Genomic DNA, 17,395 nt, shown 5'->3' with positions numbered 1-17,395 from the left:
CTCTTGCTCCTAAATATTCTGCTGTTCCCACATCCATATTCTTCTCTATCCCAGATGTCTCCCTATAGTTTGACTCCAGTCTTCTCTCCTTTTAGAAAGGACTAGCTTCCATCATTCAACCTCTTACCTCAGTCCTGACAAAACCTCTTTAGAAAACCACATATCCTCGCTTCTGCCCTTAGGCACCACTCTTTTGACCATCACCTTTTCCTGGAAAGACTGCCTGGCTTTGATTTTACTAACACATTATTCTCCCTCTTATCTCTTTCTACTTCTCTGACCTCTATTTCCCACCTTCCATTACTGGTTCCTCATTTGCCCCTCATCTTGTATCTGCGGATGCCACAAAAGGCTTTGTTTTTGGTCTTCTGTATAGAGGACTCTTCTATATAGATGAATCCTAATGATTCTTCTATATAGTGGAATCCCAAATCTATCTTACCAGCCCTGATACCTGAACTGCTTTATTCTTTCATTTCTCCTCCTGCCTCCAGGACATTTCAACATGTCCAAAACTGAACTCATCTTCCCTTCCAAACTGCCATGTCTTCCAAACTTTCCCATCTCTGTCGAAAGTGTCACCTTCCTCCCAGCTCCAGAAGCTTACAAGTTCAGTGGCATCCTTGATTGCTTTATGTCACTTACTTCCCCCATCCAATGGATTTCTAATTCTACTTTTTCCCCTGTGAAGTTTCACAAATCCATCTCTTCCTCTCCACCTTTATAAATATCACCCAGGCCCAGCCCTCATCACCTATGTTTGGACCACTCTAATTGTAGCCTTATTGGACTCTCCACCTCTAGTACCTCCCATTTATTGCTTATCCTGTCCAACTATCAGTGACATTGTTAGGATAACATCCCTTCCAACTTCAAAACCACCATGGCCATCAATTTCTTCTTGCATCAAACACAACCTCCTGCTGGCTGGCTTTGAGGGTCTCCCTTAGTATCCCCCACTCTTTATTTTCATTTCCCACTGCACTGCAGCTCCCATGTAGCCATCCTGCCACTCATTTTTATCAGTGTCCTTAAAAACTATTGTTTTACTCATATTTATTTTCACCAGTGTACTTACGTTTTACCTCATTATCTCATTTTGTGTCTAAAGTCTGGGTCTGCCTATAAGCTTTATGAGGGAAACGAGCAAGTCTACTCTTAGTAATTGCTCCCATTCACTTAATACAGTAGTTTGCCCAATAAATGCTATTATGGGATTTGTGATTTTGGGAAGCATCACCGCTTAGTGGAAAGACAATGGGCCTGGGAGTCAGAGGACCTGGGTTCTAACCCTTGCTCTGTCACTTGTCTGCTGTTTGATCTTGGGCAAATCACTTAACTTCTCTGTGCCCCAATTCCCTCATCTTCAAAATGGGGATTCAACACCTGTTCTCACTACTATATCTCCTCTTGCCTTCAGGACATCTCCATCTGGATGTCTACTCACCATCTAAAACACAATATGTCCAAGACTGAACTCTTTATCTTCCCTCCCAAACCCTCTTCTATCCCTGACTTTCCTTTCACTATAGATGGCACTACCGTCTTTCCCGTCTCACAAGCCCACAACATCACCAAGATCAGCCCTTTCCTCTCCATCCAACCTGCTACCTTGCTGGTTCAATCTCTCATCCTATCCCGTCTGGATTACTGCATCAGCCTCCTCTCTGATCTCCCTTCCCCCTGTCTCTCCCCACTTCAGTCTGTACTTTACTCTGCTGCCTGGATTATCTTTGTACAGAAACGCCCTGGGCATGTCACTCCACTCCTCAAAAATCTCCAGTGATTGCCTGTCAACCTACGAATCAAGCAAAAACTCCTCACTCTCGGTTTCAAGGCTCTCCATCACCTCGCCTACTCTTACCTCACCTCCCTACTCCTTCTTCAGCCCAGCCCACACCTTCCGCTCCTCTGCCACTAACCTCCTCACTGTGCCTTGTTCTCACCTGTCCTGCCATCGACCCCTGGTCCAGGTCCTTCCTCTGGCCTGGAATACCCTCCCTCCACATATCCACCAAACTAGCTCTCTTCCTCCCTTCAAAGCCCTACTGAGAGCTCACCTCCTCCAGGAGGCCTTCCCAGACTGAGCCCCCTTTTTCCTCTCCTCCTTTCCATCCTGAAAGCACTTGTATATATTTGTACAGATTTATTACTCTATTTATTTTACTTGTACATATTTGCTATTCTATTTATTTTGTTAATGATGTGCATATAGCTATAATTCTATTTATTCTGATGATTTTGACACCCGTCTGCATGTTTTGTTTTGTTATCTGTCTCTCTCTTCTAGACTGTGAGCCGGTTGTTGGGTAGGAACTGTCTCTATATGTTGCTGACTTGTACTTCCCAAGTGCTTAGTACAGTGATCTGTGCACAGTAAGCACTCAATAAATATGATTGAATGAATATGATCCCCATGTGGGACCCAATTATCTTGACGGCACTACCATCCTTCCCGTCTCACAAGCCCGCAACCTTAGTGTCATCCTCGACTCCACTCTCTCATTCACCCCTCACATCCAAGCCCTCACCAGAAACTGCCGGTCTCACGTCCGCAACATTGCCAAGATCCGCCCTTTCCTCTCCATCCAAACCACTACCATGCTCGTTCAAGCTCTCATCCTACCCCGTCTGGATTACTGTATCAGCCTCCTCTCCGATCTCCCATCGTCCTGCCTCTCCCCACTTCAATCCATACTTCACGCTGCTGCCCGGATTGTCTTTGTCCAGAAACGCTCTGGGCATGTTACTCCCCTCCTCAAAAATCTCCAGTGTCTACCAATCAACCTATGCATCAGGCAAAAACTCCTCACCCTCGGCTTCAAGGCTCTCCATCACCTCGCCCCCTCCTACCTCACCTCCCTTCTCTCCTTCTACAGCCCAGCCGCACCCTCCGCTCCTCTGCCGCTAATCTCCTCACCGTGCCTCATTCTCACCTGTCCAGATGTTGACCCCTGACCCACGCCATCCCCCGGCCTGGAATGCCCTCCCTCCGCACGTCCGCCAAGCTAGCTCTCTTCCTCCCTTCAAGGCCCTACTGAGAGCTCACCTCCTCCAGGAGGCCTTCCCAGACTGAGCCCCCTCCTTCCTCTCCCCCACCGCCCCCTCCCCACCCCCCCATGTTACCTCCTTCCCTCCCCACAGCACCTGTATATATGTATATATGTTTGTATGTATTTATTTCTCTATTTATTTATTCATTTTATTTGTACATATTTATTCTAATTATTTTATTTTGTTAATATGTTTTGTTTTGTTCTCTGTCTCCCCCTTCTAGACTGTGAGCCCACTGTTGTGCAGGGACCGTCTCTATATGTTGCCAACCTGTACTTCCCAAGCATTTAGTACAGTGCTCTGCACACAGTAAGCGCTCAATAAATACGATTGAATGAATGAATGAATGAATGAACTTACCCCAAAGCCTAGTACAGTGCTTGACACAAAGTAAGTGTTTATCAAATACCACAACTATTATTAATATTATTATTATTTTTTACTGCCTGGAAGGAGTGTGTGTATGTGTGTGCGAGGGTGCAACTGTGAGAGAGGGTAGGAAGCATGTGTATTTGGAGAAGACTGACCTTAGTTTCAGAGATCCTGTAGGTCAGTAGATTTTTCACCTCAGGACAATATATCCACCAGCTCTGTCATTGTGAGTACCTGAGAGGAAACTGAGAGTGTCCGGAGATATGAGAACAGGATGTCTTTATCAAGGCAACCAGGATCCAATGGTTCTGGGGATCCACCAGGAAACTGATGGTCAGACATTTCCTGGAAATGTTACTAGGTGGAAAAGGCCTCTGGTCAAGACCCTTCTAGCCTTAGAAAAAAAGCCTAGGTGGTCCTTGCTGGCTGAATGACATAGGAGCTGAATACATATAGTGCTTGATATATTGCTCAGGTACTATTCAACCAATAGGAAACCTCCCTGGATCCAGGGGACCTAGACAGGGACACTGAGTAAGAGAAAGGACAATTCAAGGATAAAGTCCTGGGGTGTGTGCGTAATGGGGAACTTGGCTGGCAATTTTGGGGCGGAGTCTTTAGGTCTTTAGCTCAAAAGCTCTTTCTGTCATACTTATTCTTACTTTTGTCCTATTTCACCCCAGCTCATATGCTTTATTATTCTCAAACCAATCTCCTCACTATACTTCCATATTGCTCTTCTTGCCTCAAGACCTGTTACTCATCCCTTCCCTTATGCCTGTAACTCCCTCCCTTTTCATGAGCAGCACTCACTGATCTCCCTACCTTTGAGGTCTTTCTAAAATAGAAGCTCCAGGAGGCTTTCCTTGACTAATCTCTTAGCACTGCACCCTATATTCCCGCTAACTGCCACTTCAGCATCATCTAAGCACTTCCATAGCACTTAAGTACCTACCTTTATACTCTATTTCTTCTTCCTACCTATAAATAATTTTATTGTCTGTCTTCACTGCTAGATTACAAACTTCTTTAGGGTGGGTATCTTGTATACTTACTTCATTTACTCTCCCAAGCCAAACCCTCAGCTTAGTGCTCTGTATACAGTAAGTGTTCAATTAATACTTTTGAATTACTGTTCTATACCTTGTCTCATACCTGTCTGCTACACTGTTACTGACCTCAGTGGCCTCAGGAAAGCCACACAAAACAAGGTAAAGAGATGGCAGACTGTGGTGCCACAAAGCAGACATTGTCAATGGGAATGGAGGTTTGGTGTTTCAAAACACCTTAAGGGTTTCAGTTATTAGTCAGTCAGTCAGTCAATCGTATTTATTGAGTGTTTATTATGTGTAGAGCACTGTACTAAGTGGTTGGGAGAGTGCTGTCTGTTTGTGTCTGCTTACTATTGTGTTGTACTTTCCCAAGTGCTTAGTAAGTGCTCAATAAATATGAATGAATGAATGAACAATATAATAGTTGGTAGACATGTTCCTGAACCATAACAGCTTATAGTCTAGAAGGGAGCTTGTCTTGTCTTATGCCTTCGAGTTGTTTCCGACCCATAGTAACACCAAGGACACATCTCTCCCAGAATGCCCTGCTCTCCATCTGCAATCGTTCTGGTAGTGTATCCATTGAGTTTTCTTGGTAAAAATAAGGAAGTGGTTTATCATTGCCTCCTTCTGCACAGTAAACATTAATCTCCACCCTCGACTCTCTCCCGTGCCACTGCTGTCCAGCACAAGTGAGTTTTGACTTGTAACAGATTCTCTTCCACTTGATAGCCACTGCCCAAGCTAGGAATGGAATGGATATGCTTCTGCTTCACTCTCCCTCCTGTATCCAAGACTGGTAGAGTACTGGAAACTATCCAGGTGCGACCCTGAGAGGGGAGAGGGGAGTTTACAGTCTAGTTAATACCAGGACAATATCTTCTAATTTTCTTGTAGTCACTCCAGTTACTTAATACAATACTCTGCATACAGTAGGTGCTAAATTCAAACTATTGATAAATTGAGTCTTACCTTCCTTCTCCGTATAAGCCCAGCCTGCTAAAATCAAGCAGGTGCTATTAAATTATGAAACACAAAGCTAGGTGCCTATTCCTTTTGGTTTAGATTAATATTGTTCATTTAGCAGCAAGTAGTCACCCCTTAAGTATGTTTATTTTGCTCCAATGATCATGCAATTCGCCTGCTTCTGAAAAGGCTACAGAATTGTTTTCTCCAGGCTCTTGCTTCTCTGTGGAGGTCAGCCTCTTCCTTGAATTTTTAGATTTTTCTCTTGCCCCTCTCCAAACACTTTGCAATTGCTCCCCATGCTTCTTAAAATTTAAGTTCCCAAATTAGCTTGTCATCTAAAAATAGTTTGACATAGAAGGAGAATGATTTCCCAGCATATTACATTCCTACTAACACATCCCAGAATTATTTTGCATTTTTTCCACAATGGCACTGTGTTGTTGGTTGAATTCCTCTTGTGGTTCACCCTATTTGGGGGGGGGGGGGGGGGGCGGGCAGAGAAGGAGCTATGTCCCTAGCAAGAAAACTGCAAGGAAGCTTAAAATAAATAAATAAATAAAAGAAGAATCAAAGAGGAAACTGGGGGCTGCTTATCTACCTTGTGGTACTCAGCTTCTGTGTCAACCAAACCAATGGGAATTGGTAGCTAGCTTACCCTTGATTAATGACAGATGGGGCTTGTGTAGACAAAGAGAGATGTGGAGTGGAGGAGTGCTCCTTACTGGCTCAAGAATCTTGTTCTGTGATGCTGGTAGCTTTTCCTTCCTCTTTCCCATTCTGGGGGTGTCCCAGAAGCCTTCTGAGGAGGAATGTGGATTCAGCAAAGACACGTGGAAAAGTTGGGCATTTTGTATTGCCAATGAGAGTGACACAGTTACTAGAGGGATTAAGGAGGTAGAATTGTGTACTGTCTTTGAAACTGGTTTTGAGGTAGGCAGAAGGAGGCCACTGTGGCCACTTATTTAAGGGGCCACCAACCCAGGTAAAATCAAGTTCTGGAGTGACATTAAGATGGCATCTATTATACACATTTGCTAGGAGGTGAGAGGAGACATTCTCAGCTCCTTATTGCTATTTCTTCCTCAATGACTCAGGCATTGCTTTATTAGTCTATTAACTCCTCCTCTAGATGGTAAGCTCCTTTTAAGCAGGAGACATGTCTACCAAAGCTGTTATATAATACTCTCTCAAGCCTTTAGTTCAGTGTTCTGCCCACAGTAAGCATTTAATAAATACCATTGATTGGCTGATTGATTAATTCCACAGATGTACCGGGCAGGAACTAACAATCAAGTCAGTTGCCTGACTTGAAGGGCAAGAACTTTTGAAGACCGGGACTCCCCGCTTTAGCCAGAATTCTGATTCTTATACCAACCTTCCTGAATAAGAGCAGGAGAGCTGGATTCCAGGTCCAACATTGCCCTGAGTTTAGATTAAAGGAGGACCAATTTAAAGAGCAGACCTGCTGCTACTGCAGGTAATTATGTTATTAACACCCTCTTCTCCATTCTCCACCCTATCACCATTTGAGAGCTCCAAATAACAACTTGTGAGTAATTGCCTATTATAAATAATAATAATAATAACAATAATGACATTTATTAAGCACTTACTAAGTGCAAAGCACTGTTCTAAGTGCTGGGAAGGTTACAAGGTGATCAGGTTGTCCCAAGGGGGTTCACAGTCTTAATCTCCATTTTACAGATGAGGAAACTGAGGCCCAGAGAAGTTAAGTGCCTTGCCCAAAGTCTCACAGCTGATAAGTGGCAGAGCAGGGATTTGAACCCATGACCTCTGACTCCAAAGCCCGTGCTCTTTTCACTGAGGTAGGAAGTTCCAGACCAGAGGCAGAACATGGGTGGGAGGCCAGCAGAGAGATAGAGGAGGTAGAGGTACAGTGAGCAGGTGGGTATTAGAGGAGTGAAGTGTATGGGCTGGGTTGTAGTAGAACAGCAAAGTGAAATAGGAAGGGCCAAGGTGATTGAGTGCCTTAAAGGCAATGACAAGGAGTTTCTGTTTGATGAGTAGGTAGTTGGGCAACCACTGAAGGCTCTTGAGGATTGGGGAAACATGGATTGAATATTTTCGTAGAAAAATGATCTGGGCAGCTGAGCGAAGTATAAACTGGAGTGGGGAGATATAAGAGACAGGGAGGTCAGCGAAGAGGATGATATAGTAATCAAGGTGGAAGAGGATAAGTGCTTGGATTAACATGGTAGATGTTTGAATGGAGAAGAAAGGGTAGATTTTAGCAATATTATGAAAGTCAAATGGAGAGGATTTAGTGATAGATTCAATATGTGGGTTGAATAAGAGAGATTTGTCAAGGATAATGCCCAGGTTACAGGCTTGTGAGACAGGAAAGATGCTGCTGTCTATAATGATGGGAAAATTAGAGGGAGGACAGTGTTTGGATTGGAAGATAAGGAGGTCTGTTTTAGACACTTTAGGATTGAGGTGTCTGCAGGACATCAAATTAGAGATGTCTTGAAGGCAGGAGGAAATGCAAGACTGTAGAAAGGGAGAGAGATCAAGACTGGAGATGAAGATTTGGGAATCATCCTCATAGAGGTGGTAGTTGAAACCATGGGAGCAAATGAATTCTCCCAGGGAGTGGGTATAGATAGAGAATGGAAGGGGACCCAAAACTGAACCTTGAGGGGCACCCACAGTTAGGGGTGGAGAGCAGAGGTGGAGGCCGCAAAAGAGGCTGAGAATGAGTGGCCAGAGAAATGGGAGGAAAATAAGGAAAGGACAGTGTCATTGAAGCCGAGGTTGGATAATGTTTCCAGGAAAAAGGGGGTGGTTGTTCAAAGGCAGCTGAGAGTGTGAGGAGGATTTAGATGGAGTAGAGGCAGTTGGATTTGGTAAGAAGGAGATCATTCCCTGACTAATGTCTCATTTTGCCTTCCTTCTAGGTTGCCTATGCACTTGGATCTGTACCCCTCAAGCCCTCTGATAGTCACCCTCTCCAAAAAAAGTACTTATGTACATATCTCTAGGCTCTAAGTCCTTTGAGGGCAAGGATTGTATCTTCAAACCGTATTCCCTATTGTTCTATCCCACATACTTAGTACAGTGTTTTGCACACAGTGTTCAACAAATACTATTGATTGATTGAGCAGGCCTTGGAAAGGGGAACCCCTTCAAATCTGCAGCCCTAACGAATCACTTGCTTTACCTGCCCCGAAAATCAGTTTTGCTTTGGTGAGGTTTTTCCCAACCAGATTCAGAGCAGAAACTACATATTAACCAAAGAGTAACCTCACTTTGGGCTGACATGCTCTCAGAGTCCAAGATTTTGAAGGCAAAGTATACCATTATATTGATGGATTTGGACAGTGAAAGCTGCCAGGTTGGTTAAGTTAATCTTAAAACCAGCATTATCCAGCCTGGTTGCTTATACTGCACAGATTAGCCAGGTAATTTAGCTCTCTACTTGGCATTTTCTTTTCTGTCATCGACTATGATTGTTTATTATCATTATTATTATTATCATAATCGTAATTGCTATTTTAATTATAGTTTGTAAGTGCTTATTCAGTGTCAAACCCCATGTTAGCCACAGGATTAGATACAAGATGAGAGCAGGAGGAGAAGCACGACCTAGTGGACAGAGAATGGGCTTGGGAGTCAGAAGGACCTGGTTTCTACTTCTGGCTCTGCCACTTGTCTGCTGTTGACCTTGGGCCAGTCATTTAACTTCTCTGTGTCTCAGCTACCTCATCAGTAAAATGGGGATTAAGACTGTGAGCCCCATGTGGAACAGGGATTGTGTCCAATCTGATCAGTTTGTATCTACCCCGGTCCTTAGAACAGTGCTTGAAGCACAGTAAGTGCTTAACAAATACCATCATTAGGGAGAGTAGGTTTTTTTAGCCCCATGAGGAAATTGAGGCCCAGAGAATCTAAATGACTTACCTGAGGTCAAAAAGTGGGTCAGTGGCAGAGCTGAGATCAGACCCCAGATTAGAACCTGGGTCTCCTGGCTCCCAGCCCCATTCTCTTTCTACAGATTAGACTGAACCAACCACTCATTTTCTCTTAAACCCAGACCCAAGGCCAGTAGCATTTCACTGTCTCCTTCTGCATGAGGGATGTTAGCATATTCATGTGGTGGAGGTGGGGACTTGGGTGTATGAAGGGGTTTGGAGAGATTTTCTCAGCAAAACTCTGTGAATGCATTCAGCTATTTAGGCCAAAGGGATTGAATCAGTGTGAGGTGCTGGTGGTTGTCTCTGAGCCTTTTGAGGTTTGGCCAATTCTCTTTGGAATTACAGAGCTGTTTCAAATGATAAACCATTCCTTACTACTTGTATTTGTGTTGAAAGTGCAATCCAAGTCCCTTGCGAACTCCAACCAAAGTAACCACAGCTATGCTAAACTCCTCCTGGCTTCTGAAACAGGACTTTTCTAAAGTACTGAGGATTATTTTTAGACCCTCATCTTCATTTCCACCTTATTTTCCTTGGTTTTATGCTCTTGAGTGGAGGGGGAAAGGTAGAGGGAGGAGGGGAAAGGTGAAAAGGGAAAAAAACAAAGGGGGCAAAAGCCCAGTTTTCAATTTTTCAGATTCTAGGTTCTTAATTCAATATTTTTGCTGAAGGCAGAGTGTAGAAATTTAGCAGTTCCTATAGAGGAAGAAAGCTCATTCCAAGGGAAGGGCATGAGAAACTAGATCAGAAGACAAGTTACAAATACAGTCAAAGCATAACTAGAGGTAAGTGCAATCATTTAGTTGACTAATGAATCCCCTGGGCTGCTAGAAAGGGACAAAATCATTCATTCATCATCTTAATTTAATAAGCAAAAGGATAGGCTTTCAGGCTAAATGAAATGCGGAGTTTCTCCTGGATGTTTCAGCAAATTACCATGTAACAACAATAAACTTCATGGCAGCAGCGTTTACCTTAGTTCCAAAGTCAGTAACTTCAAGCTAGGGATCCCAAAGCCTCTTCTAGGCAGACATAACCAATCTTTTCAGTATGTCAGTGTGATGGAGAGGTCAGTTTTGCCATGTGAGAATTTTGAGATTTGGATTTTATGCTATATTCACCTTGTGACTCTTGGCAAGTCCTTTAATGTTCGTGTGGTCTCGCTCCTCATCGGGAAACTGGAGACCATATCGCCTGTCCCTGATCTCACCTCTGAAGATGGTGTGAGCACTTACGAGAATGGAAAAGATCTCTAACAAACACTTTATGTTCCTCTCAGGCAAGTACACAATGAGCAGTTGATGAGCGTGATTCTCCCCTTCTTTGGAGGACCATAAGGTCAAAATCATGATGTTGTGTGAGGTTTACTAAAGCACAATGGTGATTTATCTGTATTTATAATACACTTGTTATGTATTTGAATACCTTTGTTTCTTCCCATACCACTGATGTCCTTCAGTGACCTTTTGCAGTGGGAAGAAGAATATTATTGGCCCTAGTGCATGATTAAATGGCCTTTACTCTTTGGCATAGTCATTTGCACCCAGCCGCAAAGGGTGGATTGAATCAGAGCCAGACATTCTGTAAAATGTCCTTGTCAGCTCCCTGAAAACCAGCAGGGTTTTGATTCTACCAGCTTAAATCATGCCTTGCTTTGTTCGGATGGGGAAGAGAGAGGTTGCTTGCAACAATGGATTAGCCCCTTTCCAACAGTAACCAATTGACTGCTTTATGTGAAGGAACTCCAGGCTTAGCCTCTAGAATCCGATGGGGTTTTCCAAGCTATGAGAAACAGAGTTGGTAGTTTGAAGATGCATGAGTCTTTTTGGGAAACCCATGACTGAATATTTCAGGACTAGGTCTACCCAATCAAGTAGAGTTTGAGCAAATTCTCTCCTGTATCTGTTCAGAGTAGACAACGACTCTGGGCCATATAGCTTCCCTCCTACCCTCCTTCAGTTGCCTAGGCAATCTAGAAAACAAGTAGACATCCAGATAATTGCATCTCTATTGGACCTAGTTTAATAGTCCTTCCAAACTAAGGATTAATTCATTCATTCAGTCATATTTATTGAGCACTTATTGTGGGCAGAGGACTATACTAAGGTCTTGGGAGAGTACAGTGCAACAATAAACAGACACATTCCAAACCTCCAGGGGAAAGGCAAAGATCAAAGGTTGGGGGATAAGCTCCAATCACTTGAATGCAGCCAAGGACTTCTGGTCTAATTATTCCATAGTGCTTTGCCTGTTGGGGACAAGTAAACAGATGGATTTCTCCAAATTTTTAGTTCCATACATCCATGCTGGACTAAAGAACTTAAGTCTTTTTGGGTTCTAGTAAATAAATATACATATGCACCATTATGCTTGTATGTGCATACATCTTTATAGCTAAGTTCAAGATTGATTTTTATAATAGATGGGCCTTTTTAGACTGAGGCCACAACGTATGGGATATTTTAAATCAATTTTGAGTTCCCAATGATTACTGCTTTAGGAAAAATGTGTAGTAAATTGCCCCGTTAATCAAGGTAAATCAAGCTTATGTCATATAAACTAAAAAATGTTATTGCAGCAATGCTATCTGCAGTGCCAGAGTTAGGGTTATGTCAGTGTTTCCATATTAAGCCTAGCTTTTTGGAAGGGGACGTACACTACCGGCATAGAGTCAGGACTGGCTGGTGAGCTCTGCTGGGGTACCAGTGATTCTCTTCCCGATCCAACCTGAGGGAGAAGGCTTTGCTCTAAGTGGAGAGTCCACAGTTTCACATAGGAAATCTGAACTAGGACTGAAAAAAAGGGATAAGTCAGAGAAACAGGTGGGAGAAAACACCTCACTGGGCAGAAAGATGATTATGGATGTGTTCCACAGGGGAGGTGCTGAATCTGGGACCCAGAAGGTAAAGCCCAAAGTCATTTTAGAAAAAAGTGCTCAAGAGCAGAACCCCACGAGGTGACACAGGCTAAAGAAAACTACTAGGCTTCTTGGAGGAGCATAGAGAAGATGTTAGGAAATTGTAGGTCCAGTCTGCAGCCTATTAAGAAGCGGGGCATTGAAGGAACGGGGATTTTCCTCTCCCAGATCAAAAGGATCATGGTGATGCAATCATCTGTTTGTGTACAACATGTCTCCGTGGAAGCTGGACACACATGGGAACATCTGCTAGGGGAAGCCACTTGAAAAATAAGCAGGCAATTAAGTGGCAGAAACATCTGTCCAAGTGAATGAGACCACCATCAATCTAGGGGAAAGGGCAGGATAGGGGAAGGTGGTGAGGGATGTTTTGAGAGAAGATTTTTGGAAAATCACTATGATGAAGCAGCAAGAGAATGTGCGGTTAGACACAAAGAAGAACTTCCTGATTGCTGGATGATGTAGTACTGAAGCAGGCTTTCAAGGGAGGCAGGAGCAGCTCTGAAGATCTTTAAATATGGTACAGACCTACAGACTAGCATGATTCCTGAAGTGTTTCAATATAGACCAACCAAGGGGTAGGGTCTGGACCAGATGTCAGCTACAGGACATTTCTACCTTTGATTCTCTTATTCTAGCTCCATTTTATTGATGGCTAAGTGCCTTTTTTCTTAGTGAATAGGAGAATTAGCTTGTGCCTAACTCTTTCCACTGGAACAAGCTGCCTCTGAATCACTCCTTTGCACCCTGACCACATCCTTCTTCTCATTCTCCAGTGACAGTGACTGTTCTTCAGAAGCTGTTTGATATAAACCAGGACTCTCTGAGAGGGATGGGTTAAGCAACTTGTTATACTAACCAAGGGAGTGTCCCAAGTATTACCCTTCATGAGTCTTGGCTTTCAGAACAGCAACCACTTTCAGCCTCATAGAACAGGATGATCAAACACTCATTCAATTAATCAGTCAATTACATTTACTGAGCTCTGGCTGTTGTCATCATCATCATCATAATGACAGTAGTGATTTTATCATTATTATTATGCTTGCTAAATGCTTCCTCTGTGTCAAACACTCTTCAAGTAGATACAAATTAATCAGGTTAGAAACATTTCCTGTCCTGAAAAGCACTTGACTGTAGTAAGTCCTTGGAAGACCAAGGCAGAGCAAATACATATGGCCCCTGCCCTCACGGAACTTACAGCCTAGTGGGTGAGTCAGACACTGAAATGATTTACTGAAAGAAGGAAGAAGGAAAGGAGATATTTTACATGAGTTAGTGTTTGGGTTTTTAAGATATTTACACAAGTACTATGGGAAGTTGTTAGTACTTAAGGGCTTTGAATTGTGCAGAAATGCTGATCAGGCAGTAAAAATATATGAGCAGGGGAGATTAAAAAAATATAATTGGAGAAGGCCTGAAAATGGGGAGAACTGTGATCTGCCCAATTTGAAGGTGGGAGGAGTTCCAGCCACTGGGATGGGTGTGATAAAAAGTTTGGTGTTGAGTGGGCAAGGAACTCATCTACCAATTCTGTTGTATTGTATTCTTTGAAGTGTTTAGTACAGTGCTATGCACCCAGTAAGTTTTCACTACATACCACTGATACATTCATTAATTGAGAAACAAGAAAGAGGCACAGTAAGTATGTTAGCATAAGAAGAATGAAGGTGAAATGAGAGAAGAAGTGGGTAAGAGCTAATTGAGTTCCTTAGGGCCAGTGGTCAGGAGTTTCTGCTTGATGTGAAGAAGAATGGGTGCCTATTTAAGGTCTTTTTTTAAATACTGGGGAGTTGTGGAAAGAACAGTATTATAGAAATATGATCTGGACAGCAGAGTTAAGTTTGGACTGGAGAAGGAAGAGACTGGAAACTGGAAGGACAATGAGGAGTCTGTTGCAGTAGTCAACCTGGGATATAAGTGCATAGACAAGCATACTGGATGCTTTGATGGAGAAGAAGAGTATCTAGCCCAGAGCTTGGTACAATGCCTATAGTAAGTGCTTAGCAAATGCCACAATTATGATTATTATTGCTATTACTAATAATGGTGTTAATAATAATGGTATTTATTGAGCACTTACTGTGTGCAGATCACTGTGCTAAATGATTGAGTGACTATAATACAATAGAGTTGGTAGACATTATCTTTACCCAAAAGGAGCTTAAATCTAGAGGCCTAGCCTTAACTGCACCATTACTCCCAGTCCTAATCTGAGGTTTACCTTTGACCATCTTTTTTGTGGTGCAATATGTTCTAAATGCTATCCTCCAGATTTCCCTGGATGACAACATTTGGTTGTTAGGCACACAGGTGTGAAAACCTTTTTTTCAAAATTCAGAACAAAAGCTAATGTTGAAAGGAAAGCACAGTTCTTTGGGAAAGCACTTGGGTCTCCCTCTAGACTGTAAACTCTTTCCTTTAGGTCAAGGAACAGCTCTGTTAAGTTTGTTTTATTGTACTCTCCCAAGCACTTTGTAGAGTGCTCTGCACACAGTAACTGCTCAATAAATATGATTGACTGATTGGTTGTATTGCCAGTGGGTCACAAACTCTCTGTGTGCTACTGCGTTGTACCCTAACTTTCCAGATCCAATCAGTAAGTGCAGCAATTTGGCTTCCCTATAAGCAATTTGGTTTTCTTGAACTATAGTGTGTGGTCATTATGCTTTAGGAACCAGTGGATAAATTCTACACTTTCCAATTTCAGTCAGCCAGTGCTTTTAAAGCATTTCCCTTAAAATGGAGGCTGTTTCTCCTACCTCCTTGGGCTTTACTTGGAAACTTGGCCCTGGGAATATAATTCAAATTGGTTTTCAATCAAAATGTTCTGATATCCCGGGCAACTGGCTTTCACATAGCAGGACTTTATAGCAATAAAACAAGTTTGGTGATGCTTATAGCCTGTTTTTACTTGAGGTGGTTTCCATGGAATGTGAAATAAAGGTTCTTTTGGATCTGCTGCCAGCCAGCATTTTGTGCCTCAAGGTCAGAGCAATATATAACTGTGCCAGACAGGAAAACAAACAATAATAGAAATATAAAACAAATTCAATGGTATCAAATGCAGCAACACTCTCAAGGTAACACTGAGGGTGCCAATTCACATTAGCAAGAACAAAAATCATTAGGCCTGGAACCATCACTTATTTGGGAAAACATTATACTTAAACTAGGTTGTCCAAACTGGCCACAGTATCAAGCTGGTGCCCAAATGGATGTAACAGTTTGGTGAGAGGATCCTCACCTTACTCCATTGTAGAATGATATCCTTGTGAAAGGTCAGAATTTCCTAATGCAGAAGAGGAAACAGGTCCATGATATGGCTGCAAAGCTAGTGAGAGAGCTGAACTATCCCCCTCTGGCCTGTTGTTCTAATTCTCTGCTTAAATGAGAGTGGTAAGTAGGTGTGTTTGCCCTAGAGAAAGGAGCACTTAATTCGGTAAAGAGCTCACCCTCTTTTCCAATTATTTGGTTCCGCCAAACCCCTAATTCACCTTGCCAAATGCTCTTTCTCCAACTTTTAAGCTCCTTGTGTGTCAAAAGAGATTTAAACTGTATGTTTTTGTGGCATTAAAACTTAACTCATCAAAGCATTGTTTTACAAGAGCTATGTGATGTGCAAGTAATCTTAGGAGCCTGTTTGATCCTGTTTTCTTTGATACAGGAAGTTATATTTCTACCAGGATTGTAGAGAACCATTATTCAGAGAAACTGAGTCTGTTTTCTAAAAAGATTGTCCGTAAAGTCAAATGGGTCCCTTTCTTTAAGTTAACATCTCCCTCAGCTGGGTTAGATATGGAGTGGGAAATGAGTCAAGCTCTACTTTAGGTCAAAGACAACACAAAATAATTTGAAATGTGCCTGGAAGATTTACTGGAGTTGGAGTAGGAAGTGTCTTGCTATGTGGTGTGAGGGATGAGACCATAGAATAGCCATATGTACAACATAAAGTTTAAATACAGGACAAAGTAAATTCCAGAGATAATAAAAAAAATTCCCTAAGAGCTGAAGGCCTTGAGGATAGTACTTGAAACCAAAGACAAAAAGTAAATAGCACTTCTTGAATATCTTCTTTGATAAAATCCTGCATTCTGATCCCCTTTTGGAAGCAGTGGACATCCCCATTACACCCATTATTTATCTCCACAAATGTTTGGTTTTATTTCAGTATTAGTTTTGCCAAGCCAACAGTGATGCAGTCACCTTCTACTCTTTTTCAACATTAAATAATGCTAGTAGTTAGCAGTAATTATAGAGCCAATGCATTGAAAGATAAAGGGGAATGAAAGCTTTTCATTGTATTAGCTTCTGACCTGCAAGTCAAGTGGGGATAGCCTGTGTCATTATCATCTGATCTTTTTGATGCACACCCTTTGGAGTGCGTTGGGTGCTTAACACTGAGGAAATGGTGCCTGCCCTCTAGGAGCTTTCAAATGATGCTCCATCATCTTTAGAAGGAAAATGCTCTCTAATGGTGTGTAGGTACCTCAGTAGAACATGGGGAATCAAGGAATCAACCATGGGTGGAATCTAAGTGAAAATGCCAAAAGGAAGAATGTTGGTTGATTTCTATGAAAAAACACACTTTAAAAGCTTCCATGGATCCTCTTTGTTCCAGAAAAGGGAGCTGAAAGTCTTACAGTTTTGCAGAGATGTTTTCCTCAAAGGTTTTCAGATCATTTTGTAGAAGTCCTTAGCCCACTCTGTCACTTCCCACCCCAAGAGGCACATCCAGCATTCAAGTTGGGGAAAATCAGTAGTATCTTTACTGGGGCTCCCCTGAGGATTCTCAGCTGCATCCTATAAAAGGCAGAATAGATTTTTGTATTCTGTAGAGAAGCAGTGTGCATAGTGGATAGAGCACAAGCCTGGGAGTCAAAACGACTTGTGTTCTACTTCTGACTCTGCCACTTGCTGCTGTGGGAACTTGGTGAAGTCACTCAACTTCTCTGTGCCTCGGTTCCCTCATCTGTAAAATGGAGATGAATGCTGTGAGCCCCATATGAGACATGCACTGTGTCCAAACTGATTAGCTTGTACCTACCCCAGTGATCAGTACAGTGCCTGGCACAAGGTAAATGCTTAACAAATGT

The 17,395-nt window shown here is 42.6% G+C and overlaps 1 non-coding gene across 1 annotated transcript; it reads right to left on the bottom strand.

The window, feature by feature from the left end:
• Positions 1-5,180: 5,180 nt before the first annotated feature.
• LOC119927435 lies at positions 5,181-5,318 on the bottom strand. Its single transcript, XR_005450438.1, has one exon. It is a non-coding gene; the product is annotated as a small nucleolar RNA SNORA7 (small nucleolar RNA).
• Between the last annotated feature and the right edge of the window lie 12,077 nt (positions 5,319-17,395).

Source organism: Tachyglossus aculeatus, chromosome 4 (assembly GCF_015852505.1).
Source record: "Tachyglossus aculeatus isolate mTacAcu1 chromosome 4, mTacAcu1.pri, whole genome shotgun sequence".
NCBI classification, from domain to species: Eukaryota; Metazoa; Chordata; class Mammalia; order Monotremata; family Tachyglossidae; genus Tachyglossus; species Tachyglossus aculeatus.
Note: the sequence above shows the minus strand (reverse complement) of the source record. Positions and strands in the feature narration are given on the sequence as shown.